Source organism: Adiantum capillus-veneris, chromosome 11, assembly GCF_014529385.1.
Source record: "Adiantum capillus-veneris isolate H3 chromosome 11, ASM1452938v2, whole genome shotgun sequence".
Classification (NCBI taxonomy): domain Eukaryota; kingdom Viridiplantae; phylum Streptophyta; class Polypodiopsida; order Polypodiales; family Pteridaceae; genus Adiantum; species Adiantum capillus-veneris.
This window is the reverse complement of record NC_140941.1, coordinates 61,224,280-61,242,734: the sequence shown is the minus strand read 5'-3', so window position 1 is coordinate 61,242,734 and position 18,455 is coordinate 61,224,280.

Below are 18,455 nucleotides of genomic sequence, written 5' to 3'. Positions count from 1 at the left end.
GTGTTGGGATAAGGGCCCAAAGCTGAGGTAGCGCAGGTGTGTGCTTTGCTGCATGTGTCGGAGGTTGGAAGCTTGCATGTGCACTGTATGGGAGCCTCGAAAGATTGCAAGCACACAACTAGACATTCCTAGCAAACTCAAAGGAGCAGGGGTGTGTCACTCACCGCTCAATGCTTCCATCGTGAAGGATCCTATGTCGCAAAGAAGAAGGAGCTAGTGATGCCGCCGTGCTTAACCACCGATGCCGCCGCAATGCTCTCTCTCTCTCTCTCTCTCTCTCTCTCTCTCTCTCTCTCTCTCTCTCATACACACACACACATACACACGTGAGCACACGAAGGAGAAGGAGACAGAGATGGAGCAAGAGCACTTCTTAGCTTGCACCTCAAAGAATGAGGATTTTTAGGTCAAATGGACCTTTTATAAGAGTTCGACCCATTCACACATGGGCTTCCACAGTGGCTGGTTGTTGCAAAACTACTGTAAAAATAAAATAAGTGGTGCGCTTCTCATCGGCGATCACCTACACACATATGGGACCGACAAACCCAGTCCATGACTCAATCGAATAAATAATAAAGCGTCCGTCGAAGGTGATAGGGTGTCCGTGAGGGTTAACATGTCCCCCTTCCTGATGTAGATTCCGTCCTCGCAAGCTATTGAGATGAAGCTCGTTCGTCGAGGTGAAAGAGCATCTGAGCTTGAATGTCCTTAGCCTTCTTCAATCATTGCAAAATCAACCAAAATTGGCACAATAATTGCATTCTCATATACAATTAAAAAGCATATGCAGTTGTAGGCACACAAATTGATTAGTAATAAAATATTTAAACAATTTTTTAGAAGTAAAACATTAAATTGTAATATAATCAAATGCATAAGCAGTTGTAAAGGTCAAAAAATAAACAAGTCTGGGGTCGAGAGGCAGTAGAGGTCAACTATTAATACCATGAGCAAGCTTCTCAATTTTCTCTGGTCAATCAAGCTGTTTAATCTGCGATAGCAAAATATTTCATGTTTGAGGGTTGACTAGAGGTTATACCTAGAAGACCTTGTAGTTAAGCTACGATAAAAAAAATTGCTTATGAAATCGTCGCTTGAATTATTCCCTTTGTTTGACTCCCCAAAGTCTTTTCATATTAATTCAATTTTGATGTGTATGCTTATTTTGTATGCCTTGGGCTTTTTCCTTTTCAAGGAAAATCGCCCACACTGGGAACCTCTAGGGCTCTAGTACCATAGGCAATACATGTGAATGAAGTACCAAATCAAGCTCGGATTTCTCTTCCAGCTTAATATTTTACATTGTGACACTTTTGATTTTTTTGTTTGTTCGTTTTCAGCATTTCAATTTTGTAACCTTGGGGGGTCATATGACACTGTTACCCTCCCCAGGTTCATCACACTAGTAAACTCCCTTTATAATACTTAAGCTAAAGGTAAATAGGGACTAAGCCCACTAGAAATCCCTAGTACATTGCACATAACAATGCCTAAATCGGATTAAGAACCTAAAGTAACCATTGATTATTAGGAAGGCATTCCCCATGGCATTAAGAGAAGATCCCTAACGCCTAACTTGGTCAAACTAGTTTAGTCAGACTGCTTGATTCTTAAACCTAGACATGGGATTATGAAAAAAAATTATATAGAATCTAATGTTTAATCTAAGCAAATGTGATGAATATTGTGTTACCAATTACATTTAAAGCAGAAAAACATGGATGCAAAAAAAAAAGAGGCAATGCTAATGGACAAGAAACACCTATTCGTGTTGATGATCGCTCGATTCAAAGAGTGAACGAGACAAAGATTCCATGAAGCCCAAAATCGCAATTCTACAATACATTCCTCTAAAGAGTGAACGAGACAGATTCCATGAAGATCAAAATCGCAATTCTACGATACATTCCTGTAAACACTAGAAAACACAAGGAGTACCTCTAGGAGACACATCAGTGGGAAGAGACACCAACCTTTATTGAACACAATCAAACAACATAATGAACCCTAACCTAATTATTTGCACCCTCCTAGAGAGTCAAGGGAAGAGGATATTGAATAGATGGGCGGGGTCTAAACCCCTATCCTTGTCATCGTCAAGAAAAACAAAGTCATCATCCGTGAGACATACGTGCCATCCCTAAAATCATGTAACTCTTCCTCATCATTAGAGGCACAAATGTTCACTAAGAACGTCACTAGACGTCTATAGTCATCTTGGTCAAAAGGGTAGGCTTGTGCAATCGGAGAGACGTCCTCTAGTAAGTATGGATCAGTCATGGTCAAGAGATGTATCAGCCATTCTAATTCCTCGAAATACTTCTCACACGCTAGCGTATCTACCAAATCCCATTCACAAATAAGCACCGGGTAGACTATGTAAAACACTTGTGAAAAGTAAAGAGGGTACCTCTTACGCAAGGTAGGAGTGGATAACTCTAGCGTACTAGCCATATCTATACACACAAATAGATGATGGTTAGAGTGAAAATATTATAAGGTGGTCATGTTAAAAGGTCGTGTCCTTGTGCATAATGTGTTTTTATGATTTTGGGTCATGTACTAAAACTTGTAGGTTTCCAGATTTTTCTTTGGTGGCTCTTGCTCTTTTATTTTTTTGTTTTTGTTTTTGTGAGTATAAGGCTATGTATATACATTCCCTAAGATTGGGAAATTGAGAGGCCAGGGAGGAAGGTTAAAAGGGGAGCAAGTGAATGATGGATGTCAACAAACACTCCCCCCTTCCTTGGGTAGATCATACCGTGTCGTCACCTTTTGAAACCAATTGCTCCAAGTTGTTAAGGGTGATGAATTTGACCAATAGTTTTTGACCGCCCGAGGCGTTTCAATTAGTCGAAAGGGTGGTAAGGTACTCTCCCATGATTTTATTTGCAACGTTGTTGTAGGTGGTGAAATTACAACGGGAGGTGCAAATTCTTTCTTGTTTGTGTGGATATTTACAATGGTAGGTGTGTTGAAGCTTGTATTTTCGTATAAGAACTATATGAAGAGCAAGAAGTTTGATTTGTTCTTTCTATGTTTGAGCTAAGTGAAAAACAAGCCTTTCTCGCTTGGGTACCCAAACTAGCTCCAGATCAGGTGTATAGTGTTCTATGATCTTTCTCTTCCCACGATCTTCAATCAGCTTTATCGTTACAGGATTTGACTCACATGGGTCAGGTGACAGGTAAGAACAAAATTTACGTTTTGGCACCCAGATTTGATCGTTTCCTTGATAGTAGCCTTGGGCTTCCAATAGTCGTTTAGGAATCCAGTGCAATGTTCTTACATTTCTGGGAGCGAGTGGGGCGTCTCTGACAAGGCTCCTGTTTTTTAGCATCAACAATGATCGCTAAAGAAGCTTTAGGGACCCATTTGTATGTTTTCCTTGTTATATTATGATGGGTCTTCTGTGTCTCAAGCTTTGTTTTAATTACAGAAGTTGAAGCTCTAGAGAGTTGGGCTATAGGGACATATGGTTCAACCTCTTGGACATGCACTATTTTGGGTTGTTTTTCTCGGGAGGCGACATCTCAAGGACTATCGCTTGAGTGGCAGGGCTAAGAGTATCTCAGGGACTATCGCTTGAGTGGCAGGGCTAAGAGTTGGTTTTTATGTTGTGACACTCCCAATCTCCCAATCAATAGTGCATTTGGTCGCTACCATCCACGTGCGTCCTAGGTTTATATTGCCCTCCATAGTTTCAGCCATGACCAAAAAGTCTTGAGCTACAACCCCATTTTCATAATTGATAGAAGTGTCAGATTCCAAAAATCGTAGTTTTTTCTTGTTGATACTCTTGACTTGGATCGTTCTCTCAGATAGAGATGGATTTCCTAATTGCCACACCCCATATGATAGCAGATTATATTTAGCACTCGTGTCCAATAAGGTGTTATATAACACTTTCCCATAGGTGCTATTTAGCTCAATAGGGTATCGTAGAGGTGTGTCAGAGTCCAACCAATCATTCTCTTTTTCAATGTGAAATGCATGTGACTCCAAGGTTGGCCTCTCTTTGGCGTCTAAAACGTTGTTGTCGCTCCTTAGCCTCAGCTTAAGCTTGTATGTTCTTCAATTCTGCTTGTGCCTTGGCTACCTTTTTTTTATGGATGGCACGTAGCTCCTCTTGGCTTAAAGGATCATAATATCTTTTAAATTTACTCCGATTGAGGAATCCAATGGTTTCAACTCCATCAAGAGTTTCCACACGAATGGTACCTTGTGGAGTGATTTCGCATACTCTATATGGTCCTTTCCCGGCATATTTCAACTTTTTCTTCTCGTTACATACTCCATACATAAGAACTTTATCCCCAACCTTGATATCTTTATCCTTTAGATGACGGTCAAACCATTTCTTTCTCCCCAAGTGCATTTTGCACAGCCAATTGCCTTTCTTCCTCTAACCTCTCAAGGACATATAAACGCTCAACTAAAGGGTTACCATCCCAACCTTCTTGTGAAGCTACCCTCAGACTAGAAATTACAATCTCCCATGGCATAACGACTTCTTGGCCATATATCATTTTTGAATGGTGTACAATTAATAGCCACTTTGTGTAAGAAGTACGATAAGCCCATAGAGCTGATGTCACCTTGAAATTCCAATCTCTGCGATGAGCTTCCACTATTTTGGTCAAGATAGAAATTAAGGTCTTGTTAGTGCTCTTAGCTTGGCCATTTGCTTGTGGATAATAAGGTGTAGACTTATGGTGGGCTATCATAAAGTTGGTAGTGAGTTCCTTTATCACTCCATTTATAAAATGAGTACCATTGTCGCTCACAATTTCAAAAGAACAACTAAATCTTGTAATAATGTTCTCAAAGAGAAACTTGGCAGTTGACCTTGCATCAACCTTGCGTGTCGCCTTGGCCTCCACCCAGTTTGTTACATAGTCAGTGGCAACAATAATATATCGAGATTGAGTGTTACGAGATGTCGGACTAACTGGGCCTACAAAGTCTAAACCCCATTTTTCAAATGGTTGAGTCACTTTAATATGATGTAAGGGCATCTTATCCTTTTGTTGTGTGATCTTGTAATGTTGGCATTCATCACACCCTTTTGCAAAAAGTGATGCACCTTTGAATAAGGTAGGCCACCAATAGCCTGATTGCAATACTTTTTAGCAATTAGTTCCCCTGGAAATGTCCTCCGGTTATACCCATGTGGGCTTCTTGCAGTATGTATAAATACTCATCCTCACGAGTACAACGTCTAAAAATATCGTCTTTCCCTAGCTTGTAGAGAGTTCCTGCAATTAGAGAATAAGGTTCACATTCATTTAACAGTTTTTGAGCTATATCTTTACGAAGCTCTTTGGATGGAAAACCGTTAACTAAAAAGTTCACAATTTTCTCACTCCATTCAGGCACAATCTCGACTAAGAACAGGGAAGTATCAGGCAATTCATCATCGATTCCAGTAGGGGCTTCACCATTGGGTATGTGAGACAAATGATCCGCCATGACATGTCTTTTTTCGGGTCTCACCACAACGGTAAAATCAAACTCAAGAAGAATAACAACCGTCGTGTAATTCTTCCCATGGAACAAGGTTTATTTACTGGATACAACAAGGCTTGATGATCCACATAGAAAACAAACTTATTGGCAAGAAGATAGTAGCGAAATTTCTTTATTGCGTAAATCATAGCTAAACCTTCCCACTCTGTAGTAGTGTAGTTTCTCTTAGCATCATTTAATTAATGACTTACAAAGCTAATGGGGTAGTCCAATCTATGTTCTCCTAGTTGAGCTAGAACACACCCAATAGCAAAGTTTGCTTCATCAATATGCACATGGAAATTATATTCCAATTAGGCACTCGTAGAATGGGAGCGCTTGTCAAGGTCTTTTTCAATGACTCACAAGCATGGTCACACTCTACTGTCCAGTGGAACTCAATAAGAAGCTTGTACAAAGGGCGAGCTATCTCGGCAAAGTTTAAAGTAAACCGCCAGTAATAACCAACATGGCCTATGAACCTTTGAACTCCTTTATAGTTTATAGGTGGTGGCAAATCAGCAATGGCTTTCATTTTGCTCTCATCTATGAAAATATCATTTTTGGACACTATATGCCCTAAAATGACTCCATGTTTAACCCAAAATTGGCATTTGAAAGGGTTTAAGGAGATGCGATACAACCTATACTTCTCAAACACTTTTTGTAAACAATTTAGATGTTCTTTCCAAGAGGAACAAATGGAAAGATCATCTAAGAAACCCTTGCAAAACTCCCTCAAATATTCCCTAAAAGCAGTGTTTATCAATCTTTGGAAGGTAGCAGGGGCATTGATTAAACCAAAAGCCATAACATGAAATCTGAACACTCCAAATTTGGTTATAAAATCCGTTTTAACTTGGTCCTCTAGTGCAATTGTGATATGACTGTGTCCAGAGTACCCATCTAAAAAGCTATAAGCTTCCTTCCTTGCAACTCTTTCAAGCACATGTTTTGAATATGGCAAGGGGTAATGGTCCCTCCTAGTACTGGCGGCATTTACTTTCTTAAGATCCACACACACTCTGAGTTTCCCATTATTTTTTGGTATAATAACTATTGGATACACCCATTTTGAGTGCTCAATAGGGTATGTGAATCCGCATTTCACAAGCCTTTCAATCTCTTCCTGAACAATCTTTGCATACTTGGGATTCATTGGGTAGGGTCGTTGCTGGACTGGTTTAGCCATGCTATTCATGGGGATTGTGTGTTGCACCACGGAAGGTGGAACACCTTTCATATCATGATATATCCAAGAAAATATATCCTTGAATTGCTTGAGAAGCTCCTTGAGTACATATTCCTCAGTCTCTGTCAGATCTTGAGCAATGAACACAGGTTTGGACTCCTCACCTGAGTCTGCTAACTCTATTTCCTTAACTATCACGGGACCATCAAAGACTCCATTATTTTCAACGATAGGTGTTCACTGAGCCTTTGTATACACAACCTTAATATCCTCCGTGGTGTAGAGGTGCAGGATGTAAGTCTGTGAGGTCTTGTTGTTCTGTGGACTGTGATTTCTCTTCCGCTTCCTTTTGTTGTTGAGCTAGCTCTCTATTTTGTCGTCTCCTTACAGTACGACTGAACTTTGGCTTCTTTGTAGCCTCTAATTGTGCGATGTCAGTGGGTCATGGACTACATCACATAACGCTTTGAAGATATTCACCCCATTTATCTACCAATTTTCGATGAGCATCACATGCCCCAATATAATTAAGCCATTCTGCGGTAGGTTTCTTCTCATTTATTCTAGCACACACATTTGCTTGATATCTTTGCCTCTTATATCTCTTACTCTTCTTGTCAAACTTTTTATTATGGCCGATCTCAAGTGAAGAGTCACTAGATAAATCGCTACTCGTGTCTTCTTCTCTCCCGGACAGATTGTCCTCTTGGGTACCACTGGGTCTTGAATGGTTTGTCCCCACGTTTGCACCAAGATTTAACTCAGATTCTTCGTCCTCAAAGTCGATTTCAATTGATGATTTTGACTCCCAATTGTGTGGACTATAGTCTTGTGAGACGCTACTGGTTCCAATGTCAGTCAAGTCTTCATCTTGTAGGTCATCAGAAGCTATATGCATTGCTCCTATCATATTTAAGGGTACGAGTTGTGGCATTTCATCCCCCTCAGGTGTTACCCACGTCGTCACCCTATTTCCCCAAGTGTCTATGGTTGCTGCTAGATGGACCCAATCCACATTGTCTGACTCAGTCATCCCAAGTAGAACATCCATATAAGGGGAATCTTCCCCAACATCAGTGTCCTTTTTACACGTGTAACAATACTGCAATGGGACCAAGTGAATTGTGGTGTCAAATATATGATCAATTATAAATCTGTTTCCTAGAGGATGTGCTCGACCAGTTACAAGATCAACTCGAATGACAGAATCTTGGAACTGCAAGTAGACATGGTTTTTAGACCAATCATGCACCATTTTTGCTTCCCTCATGAAAGGACGTCCTAAGATCATTTCAAATGACATAGTGTGCTTGAAAAAATTCATAACAATGAAGGTATTCCTTATTTTATGTCCAATGACCTTGATCTTGAGATCTTCTAGTATCTCAATAGGTTTAACAAAAGTCCCATTGGCCATCTTTACTACTATGTTTGTAGTCCCAAGGTGAGGTCTTTCCACAGATTTCTAGCAATTTTTAGTCACAATGTTAACCCCAGCGCCACCATCAAGGATTCCCTTCACAACTAATCCCTTGGTACTGATTGGTATGGTCGCATTTGATTCATCACCTTCAAAGTATTGTCCCAACTTGTTAACAGGTATTTCAACAACAGAGTTCTCATCTAGGTTGGGTTGCGGATCTAAATGTTCCTCCTCTATTGGCACCTCCCTAGCTACATCTATTTATGCAAATTGTGGTAGCCCAACTTTCAGTTCTCCGTTAAGGAAAGCTCAAAGAGCTAAAAATAGCTCGGGCTCTCCATATAGTTTGGACATGATGGTGGTTCTAACTGTTGAAGCCATGAAATCCATCAATTTGACAATATTTAACGACACTTTTTATGCTTAAGTCCCTTGACATGGGGAAGATGGGATCTCCATTTCTTCAACAAGGTCAGGTAATCCCTCTGTAAACATTCTCTCCAACAAGAAGGGAGTACGGCCACTTTCCCATACATGACTTAAAATCACTTTCTTCTTCGATGACACTAAGTATGGTTAGTGGTCTATAGACTTTGTGAGGTTGATTTCTCGTAGGGAACACTGTGTCGCTAATCTGGGTCTGCTTAGGTGTTGGCTCTAGATCTCTTTGGGTCTCTTCTACCAAACTCCTTAATTGTTGTACTCGCTCGATCTCCTCTGTAGAATTTGGGTAAGTTTCTATCTTCTTCTTGGGTCCTGGCCATTATGGCTTATGACAATCTTTCCTGTTTTTTTCTTTTCTAATGGTTGTTTTGGTCTCCATGGTTTCACCTGAATCAGAATCCTCTTCAGCGTCGTTCATATATACAAGTTCGTCACCAGTCCCTATATTGGTCTTTGAACTGGGGCCTGAATTTGTTGCCTCTCTTCCCTCGTGTTTTCTTCTTCTTCTGAGATTGGGCAATTGATGTTATGTCTCTTTCTTCAAGAATATAATTTTGGTTTTGGAGCATCGATCGTGTGAGTACATTTACTGGTACCACAAGTGCACTTTGTGTTGGCTCCTCAGTAACCTCAATTAAATTAATGGCGTGATCTTTGGTGCATTTGGATTATTAGGACATTGGGCAATTAAATGATCTATACCATATCGATTACACATGAGTAGCGGCATTGTAGACGTGCTCGCTTGATTTGTTTGCATTAGTGTGGCATTCTTTTGTAATCTAATAGGACACTCGGCTACACGATGTGGAGCCCCACACTCGTAGCATTGAAGAAGTGGTCTCTTGGCATTGTAATTGATACGTTGGCCTCTTGCAACAAGAGCAGCTACTTGATAAACGAGTTTGACTTGTCCTCAATAGTCCTCCATGTAATATTGTGGACTTTCTTTAAGTGCATCAATGCCATAGGCAATATTAGGGTGTATATCTTCCTCACAGCCTTCCAAACAAGCAATAGATGACTCACAACCGACTTGATTCACAGAAGTGATTCTTGTTGTGACGGTTGTTCAAGAGGTGGGGCTGGCACCCATGCAGGCACTCGAGGTGTGTCCGTCCATTCTAAGGTTGGTCTATTAGCCATTGCACGTTTAAATACTATGCAATCCTTGGCTTGATGACCATACCTACCACATGCATTGCAATTCCCACAAATTTTACTCTAAACGTAGGGCATTCATTGATACTATGCAGACCATAGCAAACTGAGCACCATTGTTGTTCCCTTCTTGGATACATATGATTGTTTTGTGGAGCACGATTGTCTCTAAGAATTTCTTGAATGGCCTTGGTGAGATATGCTAAAGTCATCTCATAATATCTTTGGCTCTTTAGCAATAGGTTTTATGGTCATTGGCTCACGCCCCGATGCTTGCGAGCTAGTAGATCTAGGCTCAACAAACACTCTTTCTCCTTGAATCATTAAATTATCCTCTAATTGGATCGCATTGGTGGTGACTGCCTCCCAAGTGGTGATACCTCTAATGACTAGGCCATTGTATATCCTCATGTCGTAGTCCCGTAATGAATCTATCAAGCAATTGGTTATTATTGAAGCGCTCATTTGGATTACAACGAGAATTCAAATGCTTCAAGTGACTAATAAAGTCCCTCACCGACTCTCCTTCCTCTCGTTGGGCTTTCTGGAGTTGAGATGCTACACCCCAAAGTAACCTCCTTGCAACTAACACAAATAATTAACACTAATTACCTCTGCTCACACACTGTCTAACACAGTAAGCTACACACTGTCTACACTAAGCATTGCACACTTTGTACACTTCCTAACAAAGCAAAACTGCTCACTCACCCGCGGAGTACTCAATCTACTCACTATCTACTGCATTTACAGATTTACACTAACTAACAGATTTTCTAACACCTGCACATTACAGATCTAACAAATCTAACAAAAGCAAGTACACTGCAACACTTAACAAAGCTTACAAATCCTACTAAACCTGCACCTTACACTTCTCACACAACTCAACAAAAAACCAGAAATGACAGAAGTGAAGGCTTCATGAGGTAGCATTGAGTGCTCCTCAAGCTTAGTGCAAGGTAGTTCCTGACAGCGGCACCAAATGTATGCTTAGCCGCACGTATCGGAGGACTGGGAACTTGCATGTGCAGTGCATGCGAGCTTCGAAAGAGTGTCAGCACACAACTAGACAATCCTAGCAAGCTCAAAGGGACATGGATGTGTCACTCACCACTCAATGCTTCCGTCGTGAAGGATCCTGTGCTACGAAAGAGCTGTTGATGCCGCCGTGCTCAACCGCTTTGCCGATGCAGGCGCAATGCTCGATCACACACTCTCACATATACACACATGAACACACGAAGGAGAAGGAGACAGAGATGGAGCAAGAGCACTTCTTAGCTTGCACCTCAAAGAATGAGGATTTTTAGGTTAAATAGACCTTTTATAAGAGTTCAATCCATTCACACTTGAATGCCCACAATGGCTGGTCGTTGCAAAACTACTGTAAAAATAAGATAAGTGGTGCGCCTCTCATCGGCAATCACCTACACACCTATTAGACCGGCAAGCCCGATCCATGACTCAATCAAATAAATAATAATGCGTCCGTCAAAGTGTTAGCAAATAAGACGTAGCTAAATCGATAATTGAGTAGATTACTTAATGCAGAGAGATAGATTTCACACACAAGAGATTATAGAGTAGAGAGAGAGAGAGAGAGAGAGAGTACACACAATATACGTGGTTCACCCAATGTGGGTTACGTCCACGGGAAAGCAGCCACTCAATGGCTTTAGTACTTCAAAACAAGAAGTAGTTTACAAAGGGATTATACCCTTAATGGATCTCCCGCCTTGTTTCACTCTCACCATCTCACACTCACCTTGTTGCATCAACTTCACACTATGAAATGTGTGTAGAAATGGCCTTCTTTTATAGGCCAAAAGGGCTGTCTTCTCTCATGAGAGGCAGCCATGTGTAGCCGCCCTTGTGTGAATAAGTCCAAATCGGACCCTCCAATCCGCCCTTGTGTGGCCGCCCTTGTGTAGACAAATCCGCTTTTGAATTCGGCCACCGGCCACCTGCGATTGACTACTGGCCACCGGCCAACCAGCGGTTGTTTTCCACCACTTTCCGGCCGTTGTCCGGCCATAATATTCCGGCGAGGGAAAAAAAAAGTCTCAGGGGCTTCCGCCCACGAGGCCCCTAAAGTTACCCCTGATTTTTGGCCGTGAAAAATTTGGTTTCCGACGAGTGATTTTCCTTCACGTACGATGGCTTCTCCTAATAATGGGGGCCTTACAAATGTGCGCTTTTACCATAGAAATTACAAGGGTAAATCAGGCTCCATACTTAACAATCTCCCACTTGGAGACTGATCTCCAAACCTCTGACTGCTTTCCATCCTGGCTTCTTATCCTTGAATGCCGATTGAAGATGAGCAAAAGCTCAACTTCTCCTTGTTGACCACCTTTGTAAACATGTCCGCAGGATTTTCACTTGTATGCACCTTTCCTAACTTTAGTTGTCCCTCTTCCAAAAGAGTGCGTATGAAGTGATATCTCACCTCAATGTGCTTTGTCCTTGAATGAAAGGCTGAGTTCTTCGCAAGATGGATAGCACTTTGGCTATCACTGTACAAAACACAATTGTCTTGTTTGAATCCAAGCTCTTCTAAGAATCTGTGAAGCCACAGAATTTCTTTGCTTGCCTCCGTCATTTCTACATACTTTGCTTTCGTGGTAGAAAGTGAAACCACTTTCTGTAGCTTTGAAGCCCAGCTTACTGTTGTGCCTCCAACCGTGAACACATAGCCAGTAGTGCTCCTTCGAGTATCTTTGTCACCTGCCATATCTGCATCAGCATACCCTTCTAGAAAAATATTAGTTCCTCCAAAATATAACGCATTTGTTGTTGTCCCTTTTAAATACCTAAGTATCCACTTCACAGCCTGCCAATGCTCTTTACCTGGGTTGTCCATGAACCTACTCACAACTCCCACTGCATGTGCAATGTCTGGCCTTGTCCAGACCATAGCAAACATTAGAGAACCTACCGCTGCAGCATATGGAACTTTAGACATATAGGCTATCTCCTCTTGTGTCTTTGCACACATATCCTTCGTTAGTTTAAAGTGACCAGCCAAAGGTGTAGAAACTGGTTTTGCATTTTGCATTGCAAACCTTTCTAGTACCTTCTTGATGTAATCTTCTTGAGATAGCTTTATTGTCTTCTTCGTCCTGTCCCTTGATATTTTCATACCAAGTATCCTCTTTGCAGCACCCAAAACTTTCATTGAAAAAGATTTAGACAGCTCCTCTTTTAGGTCTTTGATGTCCTGCATGTTAACACTTGCAATCAACATGTCATCAACATACAACATTAGGATGATGAATTTCCCATCTCCCAAATTCTTCGTGTAGACGCAATGATCCAAGTTGCATCTTGTGAATCCATGATCCAACATCCATCGATCAAACTTCAAGTACCATTGTCTTGATGCTTGCTTTAAACCATACAAGCTCTTCTTTAATGTGCAAACCATTTTCTCCTTACCTTTTACTTCATATCCCTTTGGTTGAAGCATGTAGATTTCCTCCTCTAAGTCACCGTGAGGGAATGCCGTATTTACATCCATTTGCTCGAGATTTAGATCATGAGCAGCCACAAGGCTTAAGACAAGACTAATTGAGTTCATTTTTACAACAGGAGAAAATATTTCATTGAAGTCAATACCTTTCTTTTGAGAAAAACTTTTTACCACAAGCCTAGACTTGTACCTTTTCTTCCCACCTTCTTCTTCCTTCAGCTTGTACACCCATTTGTTTTGAAGTGTTCGCTTACCTTTAGGCAACTCAACCAACTCCCATGTTTGGTTGCGATTTAGTGAGTCCATCTCCACTTGCATACTTTTCGTCCATTCTTCTTTGGATTCATGTTGCATAGCTTCTTCGTATGATTCTGGCTCCCCAGAATCTGAGATCAAGAGATGGTTGAAGGAAGGAACAAACCTTTCTGGAGGTCTACTTTCTCTTGAAGATCTTCGGGGAATAGATTGAGGCTCCTCATTTGGTTGACGTTATTCCACATTGTCACCGTTTGCAGTCCTTGAGTCTTCACCATCCTCAAGCTCCATGTACTCATCACCTGTTTCTTTTGTTTGTTTTCTTTCCAAGTAATCTTTGTACATATTTTGTTCGTTAAAAATTACATCCCTACTCCTTAAGATTTTACCATCTTCAGGATTCCATAGGCGATACCCAAAGTCACCTTCTCCATAGCCAATGAAGAAACACTTTTTGGACTTTGCATCTAGCTTCGATCTTAAGCTTCTATCTATGTGCATGAAAGCCTCACACCCAAATACTTTGAGAAATGCATAATTCACCGGTTTACCTGTCCATGCCTCTTCTGGAACTCCCCCATCCAATGCCGTTGAGGGTGACCGATTGATTAAGTACACAGACGTACTTACAGCTTCCGCCCAAAGCTCAAGCGGTAGGCCTGCATGTAGCCGCATGCTTCGTGCTCGCTCCATGATTGTCCTGTTCATCCTTTCCGAAATCCCATTTTGTTAAGGTGTCCTTGGGGTTGTCCTTTGCCTTTAAATGCCATTGCTAGCACAAAAGCTTTCAAAAGCTTGGCTGCAATATTCGCCTCCATTGTCGGATCTGAGGCATTTAACCTTGGTACATGTTTCATTCTCCACAAAGGCTTTCCACCTTTGAAATATGGAAAATACATCGGATTTATTCTTCATGACATAAACCCATGTTTTTCTAGTCGCATCGTCTATAAATGTTACATAGTACAATGAGCCACCAAGTGATGGTGTACTTGCAGAACCCCAAACATCAGAATGAACCAACTCAAGTTTTTTATTTTTTCTTTCATTTCCTGATTTTTGGAATTTTACCCTCTTTTGTTTACCATAAACACAATCTTCAGAGAACTCTAAGTCCACTTCTTTCAAACATGGTAGAAGCTTCTTTGTTTGAAGGATTTGCATTCCTTTGGCACTCAAATGCCCAAGTCGATAGTGCCACACCGCACTGTCAACTTCTGTAGTTGCTACACAAGCTGAAGGCTGCGTGCTCATAGTACACAAGTAAAGTGTACCGACCTTTTCTCCCTTGGCAACTACCAAAGATCCCTTTGAGATCTTCCATCGTTTGTTTTCGAATGCAATGTTGTGACCTTCATCGTCCAATTTTCCTGTAGAGATCAAATTTTTTCGAAGAGAAGGAACATGCCTACCATCTTTAAGCTTCCATTCATTTCTGTTAGCAATTTTGACAGAAACTGTACCTTTGCCGACAATCTCACAAGCTTCATCATCTCCCAAGTATACATACCCAAAATTACCTTTGGTGTAATCTTGGAAATGTTGCTTGTGTGGTGTCGCATGGAATGAAGCCCTGGAATCTACTATCCAAGAATTAGACACATTGTCTAATGAGAGAATTAGTACATCTTGCTCTACTTTACCTACCACATTGGCATCCGATGTTGGCTTGTTGTTTTGAGACTCAATCTCCTTCCTCTTCTTGGACCAGCAATCCTTCTTGACGTGGCCCTTCTTGCCGCAGTTCCAACATTCAAGAACTGACTTTGTGCGTGACTTGCTTCGTCTTGAGCGATCACGACCCTTTTGGCTTTTGAACCTCTCCTTAAGCCTTCCTCTTGTTTCCACTGGCAATGCAGTACTTGATGATTCTCCTGTGCTTCTCCTTCGTATTTCCTCACTTAGGAGAACACCCACAACATCATCAAACTTAAGAGTATTTGTACCAGAAATAGAATTGCTTACAGCCATCACAAGGCTGTCCCAACGGGTAGAGATGATAGTATAAAGAGAGCTCGCACCTCATCATCGAAATTGATTTTCACCGATCGAAGTTGACTTATGTTTGTGTTAAAGTCATTTAGGTGTTCTGCAACTGAACCATTCTCTGTGATCTTTAGATTGAACAAGCGCTTCATAAGAAATACCTTATTGGATGCCGATGGTTTCTCGTAGAAGTCGTCAAGTGACTTCATTAAGTCCTCCGTGGTCTTCATCTCTGAAACATTGAAGGCCACCGTTGACGCCAAGCTTAACCGGATTGTTCCCAGTGCCTTTCGATCAAGGACAATCCACGCTTCATCTGCCATTGTTGCGGGCTTCTTTGCAAGACCGCCTAGTGAAAAATAGAGGTCCTTCTGGTAGAGATAGTCTTCAATCTGTATCTTCCAATGTTGGTAGTTTTTGCCGTTGAACTTCTCAATCTTGAGCCTCCCTTTCTCCACCATAACTCCCACTCAATTCTAAGAATCCTTTCTTTGAGATAATTTAGCTACGAGCAAACCTTGCTCTGATACCAGTTGTTAGGAAATAAGACGTAGCTAAATAGATAATTGAGTAGATTACTTAATGGAGAGAGAGAGATTTCACACACAAGAGATTATAGAGTAGAGAGAGAGAGAGAGAGAGAGAGTACACACGATATACGTGGTTCACCCAATGTGGATTACGTCCACGGGAAAGGAGCCACTCAATGGCTTTAATACTTCAAAACAAGAAGTAGTTTACAAGGGGATTATACCCTTAATGGAGCTCCCGCCTTGCTTCACTCTCACCACCTCACACTCACCTTGTTGCATCAACTTCACACTATGAAATGTGTGTAGAAATGGCACCCTTTTATAGGCCAAAAGGGTTGCCTTCTCTCATGAGAGGCAGCCATGTGTAGCCGCCCTTGTGTGAATAAGTCCAAATCGGACCGTCCAATCCGCCCATGTGTGGCCACCCTTGTGTAGACAAATCCGCTTTTGAATTCGGCTACCGACCACCGGTCATTGACTTCCGACCACCGACCACTGGCCATTGACTACTGGCCACCGACCAACCAACAGTTGTTTTCCGACCACTTTCCGACCGCCGTCCGACTATAATATTCCGACGAAAAGGAATATTCCGACGAGGGAAAAAAAAGTCTCAGGGACGGCCTCTAAAGTTAACCCTGATTTTTGGCCGTGAAAATTTTGGTTTCCGACGAGTGATTTTCCTTCACGCACGATGGCTTCTCCTCATAATGGGAGCCTTACAAATGTGCGCTTTTACCGTAGAAATACAAGGAGAAATCAGGCTCCATACGTAACACAAAGGTGATAAGGTGTCCGTAAGGGTTAACTTCAGGTCTTTTGCAAAGCCTTGGTGAGTAGAAAATTAAAAATAAATTTTCTTTTTAATGTAATGCTACGAGATCCATAGTGTAGCACTGAAGAAAGCGCCTTATGAAGTGAAGGCAATGTTGAATTATAGCAAAGAAACCAAAACATGCTGAAGCTTTGCAATTAACGTAATGGAAGCAAGGTAGCAACATAAGCAAGGGAGAAAATGCGGTGTGGGGCTCCTTGCAATTTGTAGTGTTGAATGGAAGGAAGAGGCCTTGGAGAAGTTTGGGATTGTGTATAACGAGCATACGCACACATGAACCAATTTGTAGGTGACTAGAGGAGCACGCAAAAAGAGAGAGAGAGAGAGAGAGAGAGAGAGAGAGAGAGAGAGAGAGCACACACACACACGACCCAACTTGTAGGTGACTACAGGAGCACGCATACAAAGAGAGAGAGAGAGAGAGAGAGAGAGAGAGAGAGAGTATTTTAAGATTATGGAAACTATCCCAAGAGGCCTTAAAGATCTATCCAACGAGGAGAGTTGAACTCAAAACCTATTATGAGAGAGAGAGAGAGAGAGAGAGAGAGAGAGAGAGAGAGAGCGCACAATGTTCAAAGCAAGAGAAGCTTGAGGTGTATGTGTGCATCACACACATGCACACACACTTTCAACATCCTCAAAGGCCAAGGGAAGAAGTGGAAATCCATGCTCCACCCAACCATGTCCTCTACTTAAAAGGCAAACCCTGTGTAGGTTTCCCACTCTTAATAACTATTGAATGCAATAAATTAACATGTGTTGTGCTATACTCAAATGCCCACCAAGAAAATAAAAAAGAAAGGTTCAATTTCCTCTTGCAAAAGAATTGACACTTCTGACACATAAATTGTGCTTCCTTCCCATCCATATTTGTGACACTATGCACCAAGAAAGCTCCCATTATATAAAAAAATGGTACAAAAATTTGAGGAAAAGAAACAAAACCAAAACCTATATTACAATAACATCTCCCTGCACTAGTCAATTTAGACACCCACATACATCGACCTTCTTTCACATTAAATAGAGCTTTGTTGAATCAAAGAGCCCAAGTGAGAATCTAGCAAGCAACTTTACCCCAATCGCCTGCCATGCCACAAGAAACAATCAAACACCTTCAAATAGCAAGGCACCCTTTCAATAGGCAATTTACCTATTTTTGGGTATTAATCCATATTCAATAGGTCAAAAATTACACTATTACCCAGAAATATACAAATGCATGAACTTCTAAGGGCAACCCTGCCCTAATAAATGGATACTTTGCACCGTCTGCGCCACTTCAATTCACTTCCGTGCTCTCCTCACTTTCAAAAATTCCCCTTTTGTTCAATCTCCTTCATTACTTTGAAACCCATATAGCTCGAATACAAAAAAAGAATACCTTGTTACTAACACAACTGTCACCCATGTGGACAGTGGCACATGTCATGTTGCAAATGTACAGACATGTACATTGTAGTGTACACTCAATAATTCACAACCTCACACTTCCATAGAACATGGGACAACACTGCACGACAATGCTGAGTACAGGGCCCCTACATATCTATCGACAGAAAATAGAGCAAAGATTTCTGGAGTCAATGTACAGTACTATCACCATGATGAATGCAGCCATAGCTGGATGTTACACGAGC